Below are 25206 nucleotides of genomic sequence, written 5' to 3'. Positions count from 1 at the left end.
CTGTCAATCATGACTATGCAACTAGCAGCAATGTTGCCATGTACATCCCTCCATGACTTGTGTGAGGATAAAGTTGATGGCTTAGTACCTCTTCATTCAGCCTTCCACTGTACATGTGTCTAATCACAGCTATAAGCTGATGTGTAGCCAATAAGCACAGGCAGGTAATACAGGATAAGAGCAGAATGAGAGTCTTTCCTCTCCTCTGTTTCCTCGCAGTGAGGCAGTTTCTTCAATCCTCTTAGCATTCAGTTGGCTGCCGTAGGGCGACAAGATGTCAATAAGCAGACAGAAAATGCAAAGCAGGCCCTGTACAACAAATGTTTCAATTAAAGAGTCAACAACATTCATCCCGAACGTTTAAAACAGACAGAAGTCTCTGATCAATATGGGAGAGCCGTATATGTTGACCACTGACGATTGCAGTTTCTTTCTAATAGGGTAATATGTCATCTTAATCCCAGCACCAAAACTTTCTGTATCAGTAAGGTAAAGGCAACAAGAGAAGACTGTCCAAACAATGATCAGCTCTAAGGGAACTCCACCCGCCATGGCTACAGACAGCTCATGTGGAACATAATCTTACTATAAAAACCTGATGAACTTCACATGTAATTTATGAAACTGGCTCAACTGTCTTTTTTCAGTCAATAATTATGTTTGTCTCTTTTTAGTTGATTTTATTGTAAATCCCATGTTTGCAAGTGTTATTAACCACCCCGCCAAATTTGAATGATTAAAATCAACAATTTTATGAAATTAAATCAGGTAAAAATGAATTCACTCTGGACTAGGTGAATAAATGTCTGTCTCTGTGTGTCTTTCTCTCTCTGTCCAAACGTACATAAGTCATGTATCTCTGTCTCTGTGTCTTTCTCTTTCTGTCCAAACGTACATAAGTCATGTACGTTTGCACTGACATTAGATAACACACATAAATTAATTTGCACATTGTGCAAATTCATACTATAGCTTTTTTGAGTGAAACATCATGGCGGGAGTTATTAAACTTTTTTTTTTTTATTCTCTTCTTCAGGGAACGTAAAGGCCCACATGAAATCAACTGTTAACTTTATTTGAAACTGCAGACATTCCCTGGGCACTGGCCGTTGGTCAGTCTGCAAATTTTCCACCCAAATATCAGCCTCACCAAGGCCACTGATCTGGCTCCCTTGCCACTGATTTGAATGGTATTTGACTAGGACCTTCATGTGTGTTTAGGCCATTGTGACTGAAAGTGCCACTGAAGATCTAACAGCAGAGTGACGTATAACTATCATGACATATTAGGTGAGACACGAGATGATTGAGATGTACCTTTTACACTGCTCAGAGGTAATAAGTGAAGGTGTCATTCACTTGAGATGACTGACTTGAGAAGTCATTGCTATTCAATTCATTTCAATTTTATTTATATAGCACCAAATCATAACAGAAGTTAACTCATGACACTTCCCATAAAGAGCTTACTCTTTATAATATTATTTATAGAGAACCAACAATTCCCACCATGAGCAAGCACTTGGTGGCAGTGGTAAGGAAAAACTTCCTTTAAGAAGCATAAACCTCGAACCAGAACCCAGCTGGTGGACGGCCTACTGCCACGGCCAGTTGAGTTTAGAGAGGGAGAGGGGGAGGATAGAGAAAACAAGGGGGAGAAAGAGAAAGAGGAAAACCTGAAGGTAGGACTTAGAAAATCGAGTTTCCAGTGTTATCTACCCTAGCTATAAGCACGTTTACTTCATTGCTACACCATCTGCCTCCATTACAGATCTTCATTTTATCGTGATATCATGATTTCTATAACTCTGCACTGTTTTTATGATTCTTTTTCTCATTTCTCATTTTACTTGTTAGGTTTTGTTGCTATACAATTTGTAGTATTGTTGGAGGGAGCCTGAGAACAAGAATTGCTTCACTGTAATTGTGCATATGACAAATAAAGAATTTGGAACTTGTATTGCATTTGTGAGATTGATAACTCCAGTTGGTGCATGTCCTACAGACAGAAGCTCTCACCTGCATCCTCCTACTTTTATATGTCACCAAACTCAATGCCAGCGATCAAGATTTGAACCTTACACAGAGTTACAAACTCATTCAGTACTGTTGGATGAAGCGTAGCCTACTTTAAGCACCGCAGGACTGACTGACACATTTTTCCCTCGGGGCTCACTGCTGATACCATTCAGCACTTGGATTCAACCAGAATCAGCTTGACTGCTGCTGATACCAGATCCTATACAAACTCACCACCCTCAGGGTACAAAATACCAAAGACACTGCTTGGGGGTTATTGTGGGGTTTTTTTTCGGCTGAAAACACTGTTAATGGAAGGATAATGATTAATAAGAATTAATTGCTTTACTCATTACCACTGCATCCTCTTAGCATGCCCTCAATGTAATGTGGTTAATGTGAAGAATCAGGAAAACGGTGACATGAGACATGAGAAGACATCATCTCATATCATACATTTCTAAATATCTTTTCTTTATTGGAAAGTTTGTAGCTTCTGTTTCGGCTGGTGACTCCTAAATGAGATGTTTTCCACCACAATGTCCCCAAAATGCTTTTATGTAAGATAGTTCTCAAAAGAGACAGCAAATATACTTTCAGAGGCAGTAAAAAACATTACATTATTTCCAAAAGCTTTTGGTGGACAGTCAGAATTGTTGTGTCAGTATTAATATTAATTAGTTTCAGTTTAACAGAGATGTTTCCTCTAAAGTTTGCCCCCCTGTTGCACTTGATCCTCATTGGCAAAAGAAGCTCAAAGGAATGTGTGAATGGTGTGTTAGTCTTTGTTTTCCTGCTGGGACAGGTGGAGGCAGCGAGGGACAGGACCTGTCACTGGATCCATTTGCAAGCTGACATTAAGCAGAGGAGTTTTGGCCTGGAACGCCATCATGGCCTCTTCTCCTGTCAGCTCTGCTTTTCCACCAACTCCCTGACAGCCCCCACACACACACAAACCCTGACACCATGGAATGCTTGTTGTTACCATCACTATCCTGCTTGCTCTCTCTCTCTCTCACACACACACACACACACACACACACACACACACACACACACACACACACACACACACACACACACACACACACACACACACATCACAACCCACAGTTTCCATCCATCCCACTGATGGGCTATGAATTGGTTCTTAGTTGGACACATATTAGGACAGATGGATGACCTTGGCCCTATTCACAACAATAACTCTGTCTCCTGGACAGTGTGAGTGTTTGTCAGAAGCAATCACGCCACACTGTAAGGACACTTCAGCTGTGTGCACCCAAGATGGGATGCCACACACAAATACACACACTTTCAGTTTGCCTGGTAATAACTTAAACCACCTTTTCATCTGTAAAGATTTACAGAAAGTTGCACAATTTTCTGTACAGCTCCCAGACCTGGAGTTTCAAAACAAAGCGTGTGTGAAAACGTGCCAAATGCTCAAAGAAGGTTCTCTGTTCTAAGGTTAGGACTATTTTCTTACATTTTGTTGAAACTTTAAAAGTGATCACACAAGTGCAACAACAAACTGGTGGGTTGTGCCTACTGGTTTTATAGCCAGACCTTCGCACTTTCATTTAGAGGTGTGTCAGCACTCCAGCACAGTCTAACTGAATCCATTATCATTCTGGTATAGGGGAAGGAATTCTGGTGTCTTTGCATTTCATGCTATGCTCAAGATGTAGCAACAGTGACCTTGCAAAACAGTGCTGGGACTTGATTTTATGGATCCCTGGCATTAAAACTGATATGACAGGTATGGGTAACTTGCCATTTTCAGTATAGGTTGCTGGCTTGTTCTTGTACGTAGTGACAGGGACAGATATCATGGAGGTGGAGGAGACTGATGACTGAAATAGTTGCCCAATGACAGGTTTACACAAACAGCATTCTTCCTGTGAGTCGGACTATGTGTGTACAAACTGTGTTCATGTAGATGTAGCAGCAACAAAGTGCTAAAGGGCTAGGTGAAGTGGAATATAGTTCAGATGTTGTTGTTGTTAATCCATTGCACGTCTGTCCGTCCTGGGAGAGGGATCCCTCCTCTGTGGCTCTTCCTGAGGTTTCTTCCACATTTTTTTCCCTGTTAAAAGGGTTTTTGTGGGAAAGTTTTTCCTCACTCGAACCGAGGGTCTAAGGACAGAGGGTGTCACTCCCTGTACAGATTGTAAAGCCCTCTGAGGCAAATGTACTTTGTGACTTTGGGCTATACAAATAAAATTGATTTGATTTGATTTGAATAAATAATTCTGCCAAGAGAATGCTGAGAAACAGGAACATTGGTAGACCAGTCTGCATTTATCCATATTACTGCAAAACAAAATGATTTCTGTTATAACCACATTAAAAGATGCTGATGCTGATTTAAACACATCTAATGGTTGATCAAAATATTTCAAAGATATATTTTTATCTTTGTCACTTAATGAAATGAACACTGACTTGAATAGAAAAAACACAAAAGGAACTAGGAAATGACAGAGTATTGGTGGAATTGTTGGTATATGCCATATACTACTGGCCTGCTTAGGTGAAATGGAAGCAGGTGAGGGAGTGGAGGTCAGGAAACAGCAGGGCTGATGAGAGATAGTGGGAACAGGGGAGCTGGGCAGAGAAGATCAGGTGGCCAGGACTAAAGGAAAAGGAGTTACTGCAGGGTCGATGTGGAAAGGTGGAAAAGTCTGGTGGCATCTGGTGGATGAGAAGAGAGTGGCAAGAAAGATAAGGCAATGCAGGTTCACAAGCACAAGTTTTAAAGTTTAAAAGTTTTTTTAAAGCCGGGAACTCAACACTGTTACCAGCATGTGCTGAGGGTAGCACAACAAGCTGATTGGAGCGTAAGTCAATTAAACCAAAGGGGGCACGATGCGTTCATCAAATGAAACCGACAAAGGTGTGTTGGTGTCGCTCACCATTGTAGGGTATATGAGTGTACATTTTGGTTACAAAGTTCCTCAGCAACATTGGTCTGGGACTACAGGGTTGTCTCATTGAAAACCACATTTATAGATATTGTTCCTAGTTTCACATTGAAAAAGCATCCTGCCTAGTTCATCCGGCTTGTTATCCAGTGACTGGACAATTGCTGGAATGCTAATATTCTTCTTCTTCTTTTCCTGGTGTCAGTAAGTTAGGTATGCAAGCCCTACTTTCTCTGGGATGTGTTGTTGAGGCAGTGGTGATGCACTGTACTGTATAGTGGGAGGTTTAAGGGGGTTTATAGTTGCCATTACAAAGTGTGCAAATATAAGTCGGCATCAGGGCCTTCTTAAATGGTACGCATCTAGTGCCCCCAGTTTGGATGTTTCCACACCCTGATCTCAGTTTCCAGGCTGCGGAACAAAATACTACACAAATGGACAAGGTGAATATAAAGGTCAGGAAAATACAGAAAACACCAACAAGACACACCTTAGTCAGTTTGATCAGTACAATTGATTGTAGACTGTGAGATTATCAGTAATTCAACAGTATTTGTCTTATTTCCAATTTTGGCCCAAACTGCACAGTTCACAAGTGTAGCACGTCTGTACTGACAGCATGTAGCAGTGATGTCCTCAGGGTGTTCAAGGCATTCTCAGGAGAGTCTCTGCTGCTTCTCTACTGAATCATTTCTACACTTGACTTTCTGTCTCTTTTGGGAATCCAGCAGATAAATCCTGTGGGATCCTAAAGTAGAGCACATTCCAATCTCCTTTTAGCTTTTCACCAAAGATTTATATGGCATACTCTTTTCTTCTCCACAGTCATTCTGCTACTGATGACCTGTGAGCTGTCACATATGTACTGGGTCATTTTGAATTCTACCAGGTATACTCATTGGCCAATCTGTTATACACCTTAAACAGTGCAGTGGTTGTGAGTTCAGTATAGACACACGCAGGAGTACACCATAAAGGCTTAAGGCGAATGAGGTAGGATTATACAGTGGTTAGTTTAGCCAAATCTGATGGCAAAGGTGTTCATGGCTTTCTCCGAATGACCACACCCAAAGGCAGGGCCACAATTCAGCTGTCATAGTCATAGTAAAAAAATCTATGATCCTAAACATTATGAAATTGCAGCACTAAATTACTGGGGTAATCCTTTTTCCTACATATTTTACCTGAAGATGACACCTGATTCTTCATTCTAAAGTTTGTTTATTGTAATGAAATGTATTTTTCCACGTGTCTTGAGCCATTGACTTTCTGGTGACTCCACATTCAAATGACCTGCACAAAGGCCTTCTTATAATTTACAGCCCTTATGACTTTTCATCTCTAGCAGAGCTACTGGCTGAAATTCTGATAATGCAAAGTTATAAAGTCATTTCACAGACTGTGTGACACATGTATTCATTGTTGTACATCTTCTTTGTATGTAATGATTGTATATGTTTAGACAATTGGGCGTCACATTTCTCTTTCCACAATATAATGACTCGAGACTGAGGTTTTAAAGTTGAACCCTAAAAGGAAGGGACCTAAATGCATACTGTAATATACATTACAGTATGCATTTTGTACCAGCTACTCATCCAAACAAAGTTGATGGCACATTACGAACTGATCTGAAGATCTGTTGCAGCTGTGCAGGAGCAAAAAAGAAGTAAAATGCAATGACACACTACCTGAAGTACCACGTTTGTAATTTCCATGACACCAGTGATCAAAAGTATTGAAGTGAGTAAAGAGGAAAGGCAGGACTGAAATACACTGTAGGGCCAAATGACACACCTACTGTATATGAGCTTGTAGTCAATCAGTCATTTTGTCTGTGGTGTTTTGTGCCCATTCAAATCAAATCAAATAAAATTTTATGAATGATGATAAAATGATTACAGTAGCAATGAAAACTGTGATAGAGATAGAGAGACACAGATGCACAGCGGCAGCAAATCATAAACTAACTATAAACTGTAATGGAGATATGGTAGCAATAATGACAGTAATAATATATGTAGTGGACGTCATGCAGGACCACAGCAGCAGCCACGATCCACGAGAACCTGCTGGACGACAGAGCACAGAAACTCCAGGGAAGAAGTTTAGTTAGTAACATGCATTAATGAGACATGTATGTTTACAGATGGTGGCGGTAATGGCGATGAAGGGATTCACCCAAAAGACAAGTTGTGAGGTGGGATACTGATGTTGGACAAAAAAGCCAGGCATATAATTCCTCTCAAAGATTGAGGTCAGGGCTCTGTGCAGGGCAATTCATTTCCTCCACACCAAACTCATCAAACCATGTCTTTGGTAGTGGGTTGCTGTGGGTGTGTCTATACCTGCGGAATGTAACCATAACAATCAGGAAATAACTTTTTATTTCTGTGATTAATAACAGCTTTATTGAGCCTGGCGCTCTGTTGTTATTACTCTGTCTCTCTCAAATCATCGGACACAAATCAAATTAAACTTCTTTGTGTCATTATATTTTGCAGCGTAAATTGTAGTATCAGTGTCAGTATCAGATTTAGAAGCTGCTACATGAACTAAACCTCTACCAGTCAATGGTTTAATTAAGATTACAAATCTATGTGGACATTGCCATACTTGGTAAGAGGTGTACAGTGGAGACAAATTGGCAACATGCAGTCTGTGTCACTTCTGATATGCCAAGAATTGATGAAAAAAAAGTTAAATACTTTCTGCCACACCATGATGCCTATGAATAAAAAACAGTTGCCATGCTACAGCAGTGCAGCAAATATCACACCTGCTTCTCTCAATCAATAAATCACAGACACAAAACTATGTCTGTCACAGCCAGGGACGGACTGGCAATCTGGCATACCGTGCATTTGCCCGGTGGGGGGGGTGGGGGGTGTTGTGGGCTGCTTTGGTCTAAAATGCCAGGGCCGATTTTTTTTCCCAGTCCGCCCATGGCCACAGCAATGGCAAAACATCAATGTGACCACATAATAAACATTGTTCAAAGGCTTAAATATTCTCACAATGACAATTTTAATGAGCTCACAAGTACTGTTAACCATGGTCACCATGAATGTTAGCATGCTAACATTTGTTATTTAGCACTAAAGTGCACAGGTGAAACTGGAATTGACACAAACACACAAGGCCAAGTTCAGACTGCAGGCAAATAAAATTTGTTTCTCAAATCAGATTTTTAAGGCAGACTGTCAGACTGTTATTTGCAAGTGATAGATTAGACATTAGATTTGTGTGTCCAGACATCACCAACCTACATGTACTGTTGCGGTAATGACATAGGCAACAATAACTATGTATGCTGGTGACAAGGCTTTCCAATGCTGAAGTAGCTTTTCTTTTACAAATGCTGCCTCCCAGTGCCACGTAAGGCAAGGCAAGGCAAGGCAAGTTTATTTGTATAGCACAATTCGTACACAAGGCAATTCATAGTGCTTTACAGAGGCAAGGAAAAACATTTGACATTAAGACAAGCAATAGCAATAGAAATAAAAAATTAAAAAGAGAAGAAAATTTAATTAAAAACATCAGAATGTCATTTAAAATCATTAAAATAGCAAATTTGAAAACAATTTAAAACATTAAACGAATCACTGGATTATGATTACAAATTCTTTAAAAGTTCTTTAAAAGAGCTCAGCCATAAGCACTTGAAAATAGAAAAGTTTTTAACCTGGATTTAAAAGTGCTCAGAGTTGGGGCTGATTTCAGTCCTGCTGGTAGTTTGTTCCAGTTGTGAGCAGCATAACTGCTAAATGCTGCTTCACCGTGTCTGGTTTGAACTCTGTGCTCCACTATCTGACCTGAGTCAGTAGATCTCAGAGCCCTACTGGGTCTATATTCTACTAACATTTCATTTATGTATTGTGGGCCTAAACCATTCAGTGATTTGTAAACTAGTAGCAGAACTTTAAAATCTATTCTGTGGCTAACTGGGAGCCAGTGTAAAGACTTAAGAACTGGGGTGATGTGTTCTGATCTCTTTGTTCTGGTCAAAACTCGAGCTGCTGCGTTCTGAATGAGCTGCAGCTGTTTGATACTTTTTTGGGGGAGTCCAGTCAAAAGACCATTACAGTAGTCAAGTCTACTGGAGATGAAAGCATGGATCAGCTTCTCCTGATCTGTTTGGGACATAAAGCCCTTAACTCTGGATATGTTCTTAAGTTGGTAGAAGGCTGTTTTGGTGACTGATTTTATGTGACTGTTGAAGGTCAGATCTGAGTCTATCAACACGCCAAGGTTTCGGACTTGGTCTTTAGTTTTTAGAGACAGTAACTCAAGGTGTTTACTGACAGCAACCCTCTTCTCTTTATTGCCAAAAACAATTACCTCAGTTTTTTCTTGATTTAACTGAAGAAAATTTTGGTTCATCCAATTTTTGACTTGCTCTAGACAGTTACACAATGACTCTATAGGACTGCAGTCATCTGGGGACAGCGCAAGATATATCTGTGTGTCATCTGCATAACTATGATAGTTGACATTAGAATTCTGCAGAATTTGACCCAAAGGCAGCATATATAGGCTGAACAAAAGGGGTCCAAGAACTGACCCCTGAGGAACCCCACATGTCATAGCCACTCGATCTGATTGATTACTTCCAATGGTCACAAAATAACTCCGCTCCTCCAAGTAGGACCTGAACCATTCTAGGACTGTTCCACGGAGTCCTGCCCATGTTTCCAATCTGTTCAGCAGTGTGCTGTGATCCACAGTGTCAAACGCAGCACTGAGATCCAGCAGGACCAGAACTGATACTTTGCCTGAGTCAGTGTTCAACCTTATGTCATTTAACACTCTAATAAGAGCTGTTTCTGTACTGTGGTGAGCTCGAAAACCTGATTGAAATTTGTCAAAAAGTCCACTGGAGTTCAAGTAATTACTGAGTTGATTAAAAACCACTTTCTCAACAATCTTGGCTATAAAAGGAAGATTTGAGACAGGTCTGTAGTTGGTTAACTTGAAAGTATCCAGCGTTCGCTTTTTTAAGAGTGGCTTGATGGCAGCTACTTTTAGGGGTTTAGGAAACGTGCCTGATTGAAGTGAGCAATTTATTATTTGCTGCAGATCTGTTTGGACAGATTTTACAATAGCTTTAAAAAAGTCAGATGGCATTGTGTCAAGACAGCATGTCGATGATTTAAGATGCTGAACTGTTTCTTCTATGTTTTTTTGATCAACTGTATTAAATTCTGACATCACAGTTGATTCATTCCTAGGCGGTTTTAGGGATTGCGTCACTTTATCATTTTGTAGATTTGTGTTGATATTTAACCTTAAAGATTTGATTTTTTCATCGAAAAAGTGAGCAAATTCATTGCATTTTTCTTTTGAAGAGAGTTCTGAAACTATCTCTTTTGGGGGGTTTGTAAGCTTATCAACTATAGCAAACAGAGTGCGAGTGTTGTTGATGTTTTTATTAATAATTTTAGAGAAGTGTTGCTGTCTAGCCTTGATTAACTCATGGTTGAAATTACTGAGACTTTGTTTGTAGAGGTCGTGGTGAATTTGGAGTTTAGTTTTTCTCCATTTACGCTCTGCTTTCCTGCATTCTGTTTTCAATGCCTTTACCATCATAGTGTTCCTCCATGGTGATCTCTGTCTACTCAAGGTCATCTTAGTTTTAATAGGTGCAACAGCATCCATGACATTTGAGATTTTCCAGTTGAAATTATCCAGGAGTTCATCAACTGTCTCTGCGCTCACAGTTGGTGACATTGCTATAGCCTCCATAAACTTAGCACTAGTATTCTCGTTTATGTACCTTTTCCTAACAGACACAGAGGTTATCTGAATGTTTGGAATTATCTGTAAGTCAAAGAACACACAGAAATGATCAGAAAGAGCCAAGTCCTTAACAACAACAGAAGAAATGTCAACACCTTTAGAGATAACCAGATCTAGAGTGTGTCCCCGAGTGTGTGTGGGCCCTTTGACGTGTTGGACAAGGCCAAAGGTGTCAAGTAGAGAACAGAAGTCTTTGGCATTAGTATCCATGTTGTTGTCTATGTGAATGTTAAAATCCCCAGTTACGATAAAAAAGTTGTAGTCAGTGCAGATAACTGACATCAGATCAGCAAACTCATCAATAAATTTTCCTGAGTACCTTGGTGGTCTATAAATGATTAGAAAAAGGACTTTTGGATCACCCTTCATTAAAAAACAGAGATATTCAAAAGAACTAAAATCACCAAATGTAATGTCCTTGCACTGAAATACTGATTTGAAAATGGCAGCAACACCCCCGCCCTTCTTGCCATTTCGACTCTTACTCATAAAACTGTAATTTGTTGGCGCTGCCTCATTAAGAATGGTAGCACAACTACATTCAGTCAGCCATGTTTCACTAAGAAGTAAAAAGTCTAGATTATAGGTCATAATCATGTCATTTACTATCAGTGGTTTGTTGACTAGTGATCTGATATTGAGTAGGGCTATCCTTGTGGGGATAACAGGAGACACTGGTAAGTTTCGTGGTTGACATGCTATACTCAGTAGATTGGCAGATTTAAATGAACCCTTTTTATTTCTCATCAGTTTAACCACTTTTCTGTTACCTGTCATCACAGGGATTGAGAAGGGTATCTGAACTCCATAGGGCCCTGACTTTTCCTGGTGAAGATTATTTATATCAGTATTGCAGCCTGGACCCGGCACATATCAGTCAGACTCACAGATATGATGATTCAAAGGAGGTGGGGGGGCTCGGTGACTTTTAGTCGAGTGTTGTTTCCGAGGTGGAATAGGTGGGGCTGGACGGTGTGGTAGCTTAAGGGGAGAAAATAGGGGATTTTGGCGTGGTGTTAATTGGATTCCCATATTGACAAGACTCTTCATCCTGTCTGTGAAATCCAGAAGTGGGGAGTCGTCCAGACTGAATGGAGAGAGTTGGGGGCTGGGTGGGGTCTGGGGGGGTGGAGGTTGAGTGTCCCCTGTTGGGGCTGGGGGAGACTCCACTTGTTGGGGTGAGAATAATGATGTTGCCGGTTCTTTCTGGGTCTGCTGTCCTCCCTGTTCAGTCCTAATCTCAGCGCCCTCACCAGAGCGCCGCCTTATCTGTTGTTTTGGATTGTCTTGTCTTTGGTCCTTGGCAGTGGCTGCTGGTGTCTGACGCAGAAAATAAAAAATGTTGGAGCTTAGCAGCTGTACTCCTGATTTGTTAAGGCAAAATCCATCTGCCTTAAAGAGGTGCCTGCGTTCCCAAAAGATGTTGAAATTGTCAATAAAGTTTATTGATTGAGTAGCACATGTATCTTTGAGCCATCTGTTTAGCATCATCAGCCTGCTGAATCGCTCATCTCCTCGCCGAACTGTTGGTAGAGGTCCACTGAAAAACACCTCAGTATTTAGGCATTGGACTCTCTTCATCAGATCAACAAAGTCCCGTTTTAATACCTCCGACTGTTGCTTCACAACATCGAGGGCTCCTGTGTGTATGATGAGTGATTTAACTGTTGGATGATCAGTAGCAATCTTCAGGATCTTCTTTGAAATATCAGACACCATATCTTTGGTAAAACAGAGTACTTTGGTGTTTTTCTTGCTGCAAAAGCGTTTTATCTCACCCACAGCTCCGTCACCCACTATCAGAGTTTCAGGCCCAGTCGTTAGCTCTTTCTGTGGCCTTTTAGCATATGATTTAGCTTCATACCTTTCTCTTGCGCTGGAAGATGAGCTTTCTTTTGGGGAGTCAGGATTTTGGGAAAGTGGAGCAAATCTGTTCTCTAGTAGAATCCCTGTGTCTTGGGGCAATTTGCTCTTTGTTTTTGTTGTACTTCCAGTCCATGGTTGTTTTCTCCTTGGTAGCGGGGTTGAAGATGCATTCCTGTTTGATGGCAGTGCAGGCCACTCAGTGTCATCATGAGTCTCCGGGTGCTGGGTTCTGCCTGTTAACCGTCTTCCCATATCTGAGGGAGGCAATTTGTGATGCCTGGGCTTTGCACCAAGAGAGTTCCAGAAAGGAGTTGTTGATTTAGTGCCATTTACACCTGGCTCCTGCTGCATCTTTGTGGTGCTAATTAGCTTTCTGTTAGCCTGCTTTTTCTCACTATTTTGGGACATTGGCAGAGTGGTTTCATTCCCATATTGTCCATTTACCTCCACGTTCACTTCGAGCCGATGAATTTTAGTTTCCAGTACTGCTATCTTCTGGAGCAGTTTGTGGTAATCATCCGTGGAAAAGGGAGGCATCTTGCTGCTAATTAGCTTTTGTTAGCTGAGCTCCTCAGTCCCAGTCACGATAGTGCAGGCTTGTGCTGCTGATAGGCCACGCTCACAAAATAAAACAGATTAAAATAAAAGTGGCAGTCTTCGGTAACTAAACTCCCAGTGATATAGGTATCCAGGATCCGCTTTCCAAAAAAAATTGTTTGCAAAAGGAAAGGATTACAATAATAGAAAAAACAGTAAAGCAGAGTAAAGCGGAGAGCAAAAGAGTGAAGCGTCTGCACTCAAGCATGGTCAGCACAAGCAGCCATCACAGTCACACCTCTGCTCAGGTCACTTCCTGTGAGTGTAACCTGACACACTCAATGGTCACCCACCCTGTTCACTCTTTCTCTGTCACACCAGACCTGATGGGTCTCTGAAACTTGATGTGGTCTGCTTGGAGCTAATGTTGGAGCAGACCACCCAAGATGGAAGGACAACAAAGCATTAGGGCCACAATAAGAGCACCGTCTAAACAAAGTCTAAATTAAACATAATGTTGCTCTGTGTCTGCTGGATGTAAAAAGAGATGCTTTTCTAACACTTCAGCCATAGGAACTTGTGTTGTGCTTTCAGCTTGTAGCTGATTTCCTCTGTCCCCTGGTGGCCAGTGAATCAATTATTTCAGCTTGAATGTACTAGTCATTTAGGATTACAGACAGACAAAAATGAGAGATTTGATTACTGCTGTGTAGGTAGCAGAATATATGTTCAGAGAACCAGCAAGATTTTTTTATCTGATGGGTGTAAACCAACTGAGTCACATGAGTTTCAGAATTTTTACAAATAGTTTGAAAGTGTTTCAAAAGTTTGAAAAGGGTACACATGCAGTTTCCATCCATAATAAATCAATGAAGCTGTCAAAAATGTCACACAAGGATAAAGTGACATTTTCTGTGTTGTTGTTGAGGAAAGAGTGATGTCAGGCAGATAGTTGCCTGGATTTCTTAAGTTGGAATCATTCATCTCACAACAACAATTTCAGTTTAGCAGATACCAGCCAGGAGAGATTCAGCTAAAGAGAAGGCATACAAGTCATAAACAAGTATGGTGATGTTAAGGTAGATAGGAGCCTCCGCTGTATACAGCTCATGAAGAGCTGTTTATCTGGCAGCAGTGCAAATCTAACAGAATCGATATCTGCAAAACGGAAACCGTGGCAGCTGAGTGCTGACGTCATTACTTTCAGAACTTTCACACCTCTACTTTAACAATAATCTTAGTTGTAATGGCATTGTGCATTTTGTATGTTTCATGCCATTGAAATGTTTTTGGTTGTTGTTTTGTGCCTTCTTTAAGATAAAAAGGTGAGTTTTATATTAATAGGTACCAGCTGCTGGGTACAAAGGAAGCAGGACTATCTGCTTGTGTATTGTGTATTTTGATAAATCTGGCTGTTAGATTACTGGTTTGCTCCAAACAGACAATGTAGGCGTACAGACAATAGCTGTAGCTGGCTCACCACATACCCAGCATTACACATTAACTATTTGTGTATGTGTGACCATTCAGACACCAAGAAGTCCAGTTGTCTCTATTACCTACCTTCATAGCACCGCAAACAAAAAGGAAACTAGTCCATGGCTTTGGCAATAAGTAAAATCCAGAATTTAAATTCCTTCCCCTACAGAGCTCTTCACTGACAGGCACTATCATATCTTAAAGAGCTCATGGTGCAAAATGAAATTTGGATAAAGTGTTGATGGACTATTTTAACCAGAATTTTTTGATGGATTATGACTCAGAATGACTAATATATATATTCTTGTTTCATTACAAGGCTCTGTGGAATAGTCAATTCTAGAGATGACACAGATTACATTTGTCAACAAACAACAACATATTAGCATTATTTCAAAATTTTGCTAAATGTACCTTTTTAAAAAGTATTTGAAAATCCATCAACCAGTTATGTGATTCATTTGACTTTCTTGACTAAAGTTTAGTTCATGAAGTCAATTAAATGACTCAGAATGAGAAATCTCAGCCTTTCTTAAAGTTCTAACTCATCACTCTCTCTCCCTCTCCTTTCTTCCTCACCTTAATGAGCTTGTTCCTGAAAACTAAATATGCCACAGTGCCTCCTTTTCTCACATTGGCATGTATCTCTGTTGCCCCTCTTCAGGTTGATAAGGAGTTCCATCATTTGAAGTTATTTGTAATATTGTTTTAGTCATTTATGTTCATTTTATGTTTCTGGCCTCAATATTTTGCCTGATGTTATCTAATATTATTCTTTATCCAATCCAAAATAAATTCTATTTTAAATCCACATCTCTGACTTTAATTGTGGACTTGCCTGTGTGTGTGGGCACCCTGTGGTTTGAAGAATGAGAAATTAAAGTGAGAAATTGAGCTTTGACTCAGTATGTATATATATATATATATATATAGTTACCCGACCCCTCTGTATGCTGTTCAATGCTTGCTGTATGTGCACTCAACAGCCATGACATCCTTTAACAACCCACTTCGGAACAGAAGGCAAAATGGCAGGTTTAATTCAATTCATTTCTATTTAATTGTATTTATATAGTGTCAAATCATACCAGAAATGATCTCATGACACTTTTCATATAGAGCAGGTCTAGATTGCACTGTTATCATGACCATGAAGAGCTTTGTAGGTAATCAGAAGGATTTTAAATTCTATTCTGGATTTTACAGGAAGTCAGTGCAAAATAAGCCCAAATGGAAGAGATGTGATCTCTGATGTTGGTTCCTGTCATGTTCTGCAGTGTTCTGGATCAACTGCATAATGACTTAAACAAGGCAGCCTGATAACAAAGAGTTACAATAGTCCAGCCTAGAAGTAACAAATGCGTGGACTAGTTTTTCTGCATCCGCTTGAGACACGATGCGTCTGATTTTAGCGATGTTACATAAGTGGAAGAAGCTGAAGGCCAGGGTGATCCCATCTAAAGTAACTAAGTCTCTAGAAAGAGAGTTTCTGAGGTGTTTGGGTCCAATTACAAGAACTGTTTTGTCTGAGTTTAACATCAGAAAATTGCAGCTCATGGAGTTATTTCCCCGTTAGATAGATTTGACAGATGTGTTTGGTTGAAGCCCACTCTTCTGGGTTAAATCAGGTATGACTCACTAAGGTACGAAGGAGAGAGAAGAAGAGGGATGAGAATGAAAAGGTTTTGACTCAAAATGGCAAAAGAAGAAAACAGACATAGATGAAAAAAATTTAAATTTAAGACAACATGCAAAAACACCTTTCTGTCCACTTCACTGTCTCTGCTCTTATCTTTCTCTCTTTTTCATTTTTTTTTTATTCAATGCTGACAAATTGAGCTGTGCAGGAAGGATAGGGAGCCTGATGGCTTCCTTATCTCCACTTCATACACCTAAATAAACCAGACAAAAGCCCTGTGATAAAAACAACCAATTCATTCCTTTTAGTTATGATTTATTAGATTCATTTGACCCATCTGGTGAGTGTGGAGGAAAAGAACACTGTGTTTGGATTGCCCTGCCTCCCACCTAAAAACACACACACACGCACACACATGCACAAGTATACACACACACGCACACACACACACACACACAGTCAGTGGTGCAAGTCTGCAGAAATTGCATCAGATGATTTGTTTTTTTATTCATTTTTTTATCTGTTTTTGGAGGAAGGTGACCTGTTGATATGCTATGTGGCTTCAGGGAGGCCTTTCTTTTCCCCAGCAGCACCGATGCAGCTTCTGGTGAGAAGCAAATCTAAATGCACACTAATAAAATGTCATGTCAGCGTACATGAATCAATCTTCTGTCATCTGTGCTTACATTAGAGATGTAATGAGAGTTGAGTGTTGTAATAGCAGTTAGCGACATGGCTCTATTTCAGACTCACTATCTCAACAAATGCTAGGTTGATTTCCATTTAAGGATGACTTTTTCTTTAGTGCTCCAGCAAGTCAAATGGTTTACTTCTCATGTGTCTCAACATCTAGATGGATTAATGGACTTATAGATCGCCCAGCGGGCATGTGATCAAAAGCTCCAGAACAATGGAGGAGGTGATCCCTGAGTCAAGGTGCAAGATGCAGTGAAGAACCCAAACCCTTGTGGCAGCACTGATGATGGTCAGTGTGTTAAAATGTATCTTTGTTTTAGGATCTTTTTTTTTTTTCTTAGTTTTTTTCTGAATTTTTATCTGAATTTGCAGAATTAGCATCAGGCTTGATCCTTAAAACAGATAAAGTAATTATTGTAGGTGATTTTAACATTCATGTGGACAACCACAATGATAGTCTTAGTACTGTGTTTATCTCTATTAGATTCAATCGGCTTCTGTCAGAGTGTAAATAAACCGACTCATTGTCTGAACCACACTCTTGATCTTGTTCTCTCATATGGCATTGAAATTGATCATCTAATTGTCTTTCCACAGAATCCTCTTCTGTCTGACCATTTTTTAATAACCTTTGAGTTCATATTACTGGACTATAAGCCTTTGTGCAGAAACTCCTACAGCAGATGTTTATCTGATAGTGCTGTAGCCAAATTTAAGGAAGTGATTCCTTCAGCATTGAATTCCCAACCCCAGGTTTCTCTTCAGCACTGTAGCCAGGCTAACAGAGAATCACAGCTCTACTGAACCATCTATTCCTTTAGGTCTAACTAGCAATGACTTCATGAGCTTCTTTAATGATAAGATTATAACTATTAGAGACAAAATCCATCACCTCTTGCCCTCAACAGGCATTGATCTGCATTCTGATACAGCAAGTTTTGAAACAGCTGTAAAACCTGTTATGTATTTAGACTGTTTTTCTCCCATCGACCTTCATCAAATAACTTTAATCATTTCTGCAGCTAAGCCGTCAACCTGTCTCTTAGACCCCATCCAAACCAGGCTGCTCAAGGATGTTTTACCTCTAGTTAGTAATTCGTTATTGGATATGATTAATCTGTCTTTATTATCAGGATATGTACCACAGTCATTTAAGGTAGCTGTAATTAAACCTCTTCTTTAAAAGCCCACTCTAGACCCAGAGGTCTTAGCCAACTACAGACCGATATCAAACCTTCCCTTTCTGTCTAAGATACTTGAGAAAGCTGTAGCTAATCAGCTGTGTGACTTTCTCCATAACAATAATCTATTTGAGGATTTTCAGTCAGGATTTAGAGTGCATCATAGCACAGAGACTGCATTAGTCAAAGTTACAAATGACCTCCTAATGGCATCAGACAAAGGACTCATCTCTGTACTTGTCCTGTTAGATCTTAGTGCTGCATTTGACACCATTGACCATCAAATTCTTTTACAGAAACTGGAACATTAAACTGGCATCAAAGGAACCGCCCTAAACTGGTTAAGGTCACATTTCTTAGAGCAATCTCAGTTTGTTCACAATGATGAATCCTTATGGGAGTGAGTACAGGGATCTGGTTGATCGCTTTGTGGTGTTAGGAACAACCACTTCGTCTAGAATGTGACCAAAATGAGAGAGATGATTGTGGACTTCAGGAGGACTAGGTCTGATCCGAGCACAGTTTCCATCAGGTTCTGTACTAGGACCACTTCTATTCAGTTTATATATGCTTCCTTTAGGGAACATTATTAGGAATCACTCCATTAATTTTCATTGTTATACTGACGACACTAAATTACATTTATTGATCAAGCCTGATCAAACCAATCAATTAATTAAACTCCAAGCATGCCTTAAGGATATAAAAGCTTACAAAGCTCTTCATGGTCAGGCACCATCATATCTAAAAGAGCTCATAATACCTTACTACCCCTCTAGAACACTGCGCTCTCAGGACACTGGGTTCCTTGTAGTTCCTATAGTCTCCAAAAGATTGGGAGCCAGAGCCAGAGACACGGTCAACACCTTTAACAGTAGACTTAAGAGTTTCCTTTTTGATAGAGCTTATAGTTAGGGCTGGCTCAGTTCATCCCTTAGTTATGCTGCCATAGGATTAGACTGCCGGGGGACTCCCCCTCTGTCCCCTCTCTCTCTCTCTCTCTCTCTGTCTCTATCTGTCTCTTTCAGAGTTGTGCCTAGTCAGGCACGGTATTGGTTGAAGATGCAATCACATCTCCCTTTACTGAAAACTCTCTCTCTCCCTCTCCCCATCACCATCACCATCTGTAAACATACATGTCTCATTAATGCATGTTACTAACTAAAGTGGAGGAAATGAATTGCCCTGCACAGAGCCCTGACCTCAATCTTTGAGAGGAATTATATGCCTGGCTTTTTTGTCCAACATCAGTATCTCACCTCACAACTTGTCTTTTGGGTGAATCCCTCCATCACCATTACCACCACCATCTGTAAACATACATGTCTCATTAATGCATGTTACTAACTAAACTTCTTCCCTGGAGTTTCTGTGCTCTGTCGTCCAGCAGGTTCTCGTGGATCGTGGCTGCTGCTGTGATCCTGCACGACGTCCACTACACATATTATTACTGTTATTATTGCTACCATATCTCCATTACAGTTTATAGTTAGTTTATGATTTGCTGTTGCTGTGCATCTGTGTCTCTCTATCTCTATCACAGGTTCCACTACTACTGTAATCATTTTATCAGTCATTGTAATTCATTGTCATTTTATCATTCATTGTAATTCATTGTCATTTTATCATTCATTGTAATTCATTGTCATTTTATCAGTCATTGTAATTGTACAATATGTTTGTGTCAATTTGTCCTGTACACGTGACATCTATTGCACGTCTGTCCGTCCTGGGAGAGGGATCCCTCCTCTGTGGCTCTTCCTGAGGTTTCTTCCACCTTTTTTCCCTGTTAAAGGTTTTTTGTGGGCAAGTTTTTCTTCACTGGAACCGAGGGTCTAAGGACAGAGGGTGTCACTCCCTGTACAGATTGTAAAGCCCTCAGAGGCAAATGTTTTTGTGACTTTGGGCTTTACAAATAAAATTTGATTTGATTTGATTTGATTAGGCTCTGTGTGATGTCTTCGTGTCTGGCACCAGGTGATGTTTGTATTTTCCTTCTGCATGAATGCAGGGTGGGTAATTTATGCACGTCTCTGCCTCAGCTTTGGAAGAAGGTGAGTGTTTAGTCAAATGTATGCCTCTCTCCACCGGATGTGGTGACCTAATGTAAATATTCTGTGTTCAGGCATGAAACCCGGAAAACCACCAGCCACCTTCATTTGTGTGTGTAAGTGGGAGTGTGTGTGTGTGCTTCCATGAAAAGGTGTGCCTGTACTGTATTGTGCTACAAAAACTGAACGTATGTTATGTCTTTGGGGACAGAGAAGGAACTGTGAGGAGATATGTCAGATGGTTAACCAGTAGATAGATGCACTCACAACAACTGGTGGAACATCTGCAACATCTTACTGCAACATCTTACTGCACACATTAAAGGACCTGAGCTTCCTCAGGAAGTAGAGTCTGCTCTGTCCCTTCCTGTAGACAGCCTCAGTGTTGCATCTCCAGTCCAGTCTGTTATCCAGCTACTTGTAGTCCTGCACCACCTCCACCTCCTCATCCATGATCAAATCAAATCAAATCAAATTGTCCTTAGACCCTCGGTTCGAGTGAGGAAAAACTTGCCCACAAAAAAACTTTGACAGGGAAAAAATGTGGAAGAAACCTCAGGAAGAGCCACAGAGGAGGGATCCCTCTCCCAGGACGGGCAGACATGCAATAGATGTCACGTGTACAGAACAAATCAACACATATTGTACAATTACAATGAATGATAAAATGACAATGAATCACAATGAATGATAAAATGACAATGAATCACAATGAATGATAAAATGATTACAGTAGCAGATATGGTAGCAATAATGACAGTAATAATATGTGTAGTGGATGTCATGCAGGACCACAACAGCAGCCACGATCCACAAGAACCTGCTGGACAACAGAGACAGAAACTCCAGGGAAGAAGTTTAGTTAGTAACATGCATTAATGAGACATTTATGTTTACAGATGGTGATAGAGAGAGAGAGAGAGAGAGAGAGATGGTGAGAGAGAGAGAGAGAGAGAGAGAGAGAGAGAGAGAGAGAGAGAGTCCCCCGGCAGTGTAATCCTATGACAGCATAACTAAGGGATGACCTGAGCCAGCCCTAACTATAGGCTTTATCAAAAAGGAAAGTCTTAAGTCTATTCTTAAAGGTGTTGACCGTGTCTGCCTCCCGAACCCAGAATGGTAGTTTGTTCCACAGAAGAGGAGCCTGATAGCTGAAAGCTCTGGCTCCCAATCTACTTTTGGAGACTATAGGAACCACAAGGAACCCAGCGTCCTGAGAGCGCAGTGTTCTAGAGGGGTAGTAAGGTATTATGAACTCTTTTAGATATGATGGTGCCTGACCATGAAGAGCTTTGTAAGTAAGGAGAAGAATTTTAAATTCTATTCTAGATTTAATAGGTAGCCAGTGCAAGAAAGCCAAAATGGGAGGGATGTGATCTCTGATCTTGGTACCTGTCAGAACACGTGCAGCAGCATTCTGAATTAACTGCAAGGTCCTAAGAGACTTATTAGAGCAGCCTGATAACAAAGAGTTACAATAGTCCAGCCTAGAAGTAACAAATGCGTGGACTAGTTTTTCTGCATCCGCCTGAGAGACAATGCGTCTGATTTTAGCGATGTTACGTAAGTGGAAGAATGCAGTCCTCGAAATTTGTTTTATGTGGACGTTAAAGGACAAATCCTGATCAAAAACAATTCCAAGATTCTTTACAGTGGAGATGGAGGCCAGGGTGATCCCATCTAAAGTAACTAAGTCTCTAGAAAGAGTTTCTGAGGTGTTTGGGTCCAGTTAAAAGAACTTCAGTTTTGTCTGAATCGGAACATAAGAAAATTGTAGGTCATCCAACTTTTTATATCCTTAAGGCATGCTTGGAGTTTAATTAATTGATTGGTTTCATCAGGCTTGATCGATAAATATAATTAGGTGTCGTCAGCATAACAATGAAAATTGATAGAGTGATTCCTAATAATGTTCCCTAAAGAAAGCATATATACACTGAATAGAAGTGGTCCTAGTACAGAACCTGATGGAAACTGTGCTCAGGTCAGACCTAGTCCTCCTGAAGTCCCGATCAGACACACAACCCTTCAGCCTCACAAACTGTGGTCTGTCCATCAGGTAGTCACTTACCCAGGAGATTGTGGAGGTATCCACCTGCATCACCTGGAGCTTCTCCTTCAGCAGTGTAAGCCGGAACGTGTTGAAGGCACTGGAGAAATCAAAGAACATGATCCTCACAGTGTTGCCAGCTCTATCCAGGTGAGAGAGGGCCCGCTGAAGAAGGTAGATGATCGCGTCCTCAACACCAACTGAGGGGAGATAGGCAAACTGCAGTGGGTCTAGGGAGGTGGTCACATCAAGGCAACTGATCTGTAGTTATTGAGCACAGCTGGATGTGACTTCCGGAACAAGGCAGGATGTCTTCCACAGCACTAGAACCTTCTCCTGTATCAGACTCAGGTTGAATAGGTGCTGTAGTACCCTGCATAGCTGGTCCGCACAGGCCTTCAGGACTCTGAGGCTGATACCATCTGGACCTGCAGCTTTGTTCCGGCGTAGTTTCTCCAGCTGTCTTTTCAACTGGCTGCTGGAAACAGTCAGGCAGGTGGGGGACATGATGAGGGGCTCAGAGATCACGGATGTGTGGGAAGGTGTTGTTGGGCAAATGTTGAGGTCCGTTGTGGGGGTCAGGAGATGTGCTGGGTTGTCAGTCTGGGTCACAGAGGTGTGGGAGAGAAGAGGGTGTGGGAGAGAAGAGGGTGTGGGGTCTGTGTGGCTATGGGAGGGGTGAACCGAGGATCCTGTAGACTCCCCCTCACCTTGAATCCAGTGATGGTCCTCATTCCTGACCACACATCCCTCACGTTGTTTTCCTGGAGCTTTTGCTCCAGCTTCTCCCAATATGCCTCCTTGCCTTCCCTCAGCTTCCTTTTCAGCTCCCTCTGGATGCTCCTCAGTAGCTCCCAGGCCCCATCCCTGAAGGCCCTCTTCTTCCTGTTCAGCAGCTCCTTCAGGTCTCTGGTGATCCAGGGTTTGTTGTTTGGAAACCATCGCACCCCCCTGGTGGGTACGATGCTGTTGACACAGAAGTTGATGTACTCTGTGATGCAGTCAGTCATGGCGTTGATGTCCTCACCATGGGGCTCACACAGTACATCCCAATCTGTGGCCTCAACAACCTTGCAGGGTATCATCAGCTTCCTGTGACCACCTCCTAACTGTCCTGGTGATCACAGGCTGCTTCTGAACAATGGGCGCTGGTTGTAGACCCGCCTAGTCAGGCTGGGGGAACAAAGCGGTAAAGGCGGGGGGATGGGGGTGGGGCAGTGAAAGCATATCTGTTTTCATGTGCGTAGGCCTGGAGACGTACCCCCATATTACGATTCAAGGTCTCATTCTGATTCCTGACAGCTCTGCTCAGTGCTTCAATCATTACGGGCAGCTTTATGGGGCTTTGCATGGCTGTCAACATTTCCTGCATTCCTCGATGAATCAGGGCAATACCCAATCCAATCAGCAAAACACCTGTCATCAACATTCAGAATAGGCAGCTATCTTCAATGTCCTCCACAGAAAGAGCTGCCAGACACAGGACCCCACTTCTCCCACGGGTCCATCGAGTAGCCAGCTGCGAACGTTCCGGCAGGACATTCAGGTTCCCCCAAACCCGGGCTTCTCATTGAGAAGATCGTGTCAATTGCGTTTAGAGATCAGTTGATCAAATCCACGATGATTGCTTTGACTGATTTGGAGAGCAGTGCAGAGAGAGTCTCTTCAAAAGTATAGGACAAAAGAAGAAGAAAAAATGAAGAAACGTTCCTTCACGGTAATATGTCTGGGATTACACCACCTGTTGTTCACAAGCACTGCAATCCCTCCTCCCCTCTCCTTACCGTTCAGTCCACAGTCTCTGTCTGAAAGCCGGGTACAGTGCCGTTGGAGACCGGAATACGTTTCTGCAGCCATGTTTCAGTGAAACACATCACACTGCACTCACGATATTCCCACTGTGTCCTCGTCAGCGCTCCCAGCTCGTCCATCTTATTAGCCAGGGACCTCACAATCCCCATCACAACCGTAAGAAGAAACGGCTTAAATTTCCTCCTCCTAGCTCTTCTTAAGAGGGCACATTTTAAACATATTTCAGATTCATGGAGTCCATTATCACGTAAGTGGAGAGCAACACCAGAGACTACACAAAGACTGGTGTAAGATGGAACTGAGCCACCTTTATGACAAATAGGTAAACTTAGTTCCCGAGCAGCCCGGAGGCTGGGTGACTGTTCGAAGGAGGCATAGCCCCAAACTGAAGCCCACGGTACACCACCAACCTCCAAGCTCCACGTTTCTAACAGATTTTCCCCACTCAGTGACACACCCGCTGAGAGGCCAACTCTGGTCATTGGCAGCTCCATAGTCCGAAACGTGAAGTTAGCGACACCGGGGGCCATAGTTAAATGCATCCCGGGGGCCAGAGCGGGCGACATCGAGTCTTCTTTAAAACTGCTGGCTAAAGATAAACGTAGATACAGTAAGACTGTTATGGTAGTCAAATGAATGTTCAGTTCAAAATCTGACCACCAGCATGAGTTGGGCAGAATAGAGACCGACTCATAGGCATACCTAATTGTATGTGTGAATGTCTCCTTTATTTCTCCAAGCCAAGTTTCAATAAATATTACATAAGACATCAGAGGCTCCTGAACACTTTCTTCCCTCCTGACCTGGTGCCATTGACTTTCCGCAATTTCTCCACAACAGCTATGACAGGGAACATATGTAGTCAGATCTGAGTTTACGTGTGTCGGTAACGGCGCACATGTATAGAGACACCTGCCTGGTGTGACCACCTGCCGTGCTGCCGGTGATTAACGAAGGAGAAGTGCTCACTAGGGATGAGTGAGTACAGCATTATCTGTATCTGTGTCTGTTAACCATATGACTTATCTGTTGCATCCGTAATCAGGGTGGGCGGGGCCTAATCCAGAGGTGGGCGGGGTTTAACCCAGAATTGTCAGGTTGTCTTGAAATGGGCGGGGCTTTAACTGGTATGTTATTTTAAGCATGCAAC

This window comes from Larimichthys crocea, chromosome I, assembly GCF_000972845.2.
Source record: "Larimichthys crocea isolate SSNF chromosome I, L_crocea_2.0, whole genome shotgun sequence".
NCBI lineage: Eukaryota > Metazoa > Chordata > Actinopteri > Sciaenidae > Larimichthys > Larimichthys crocea.
Note: the sequence above shows the minus strand (reverse complement) of the source record.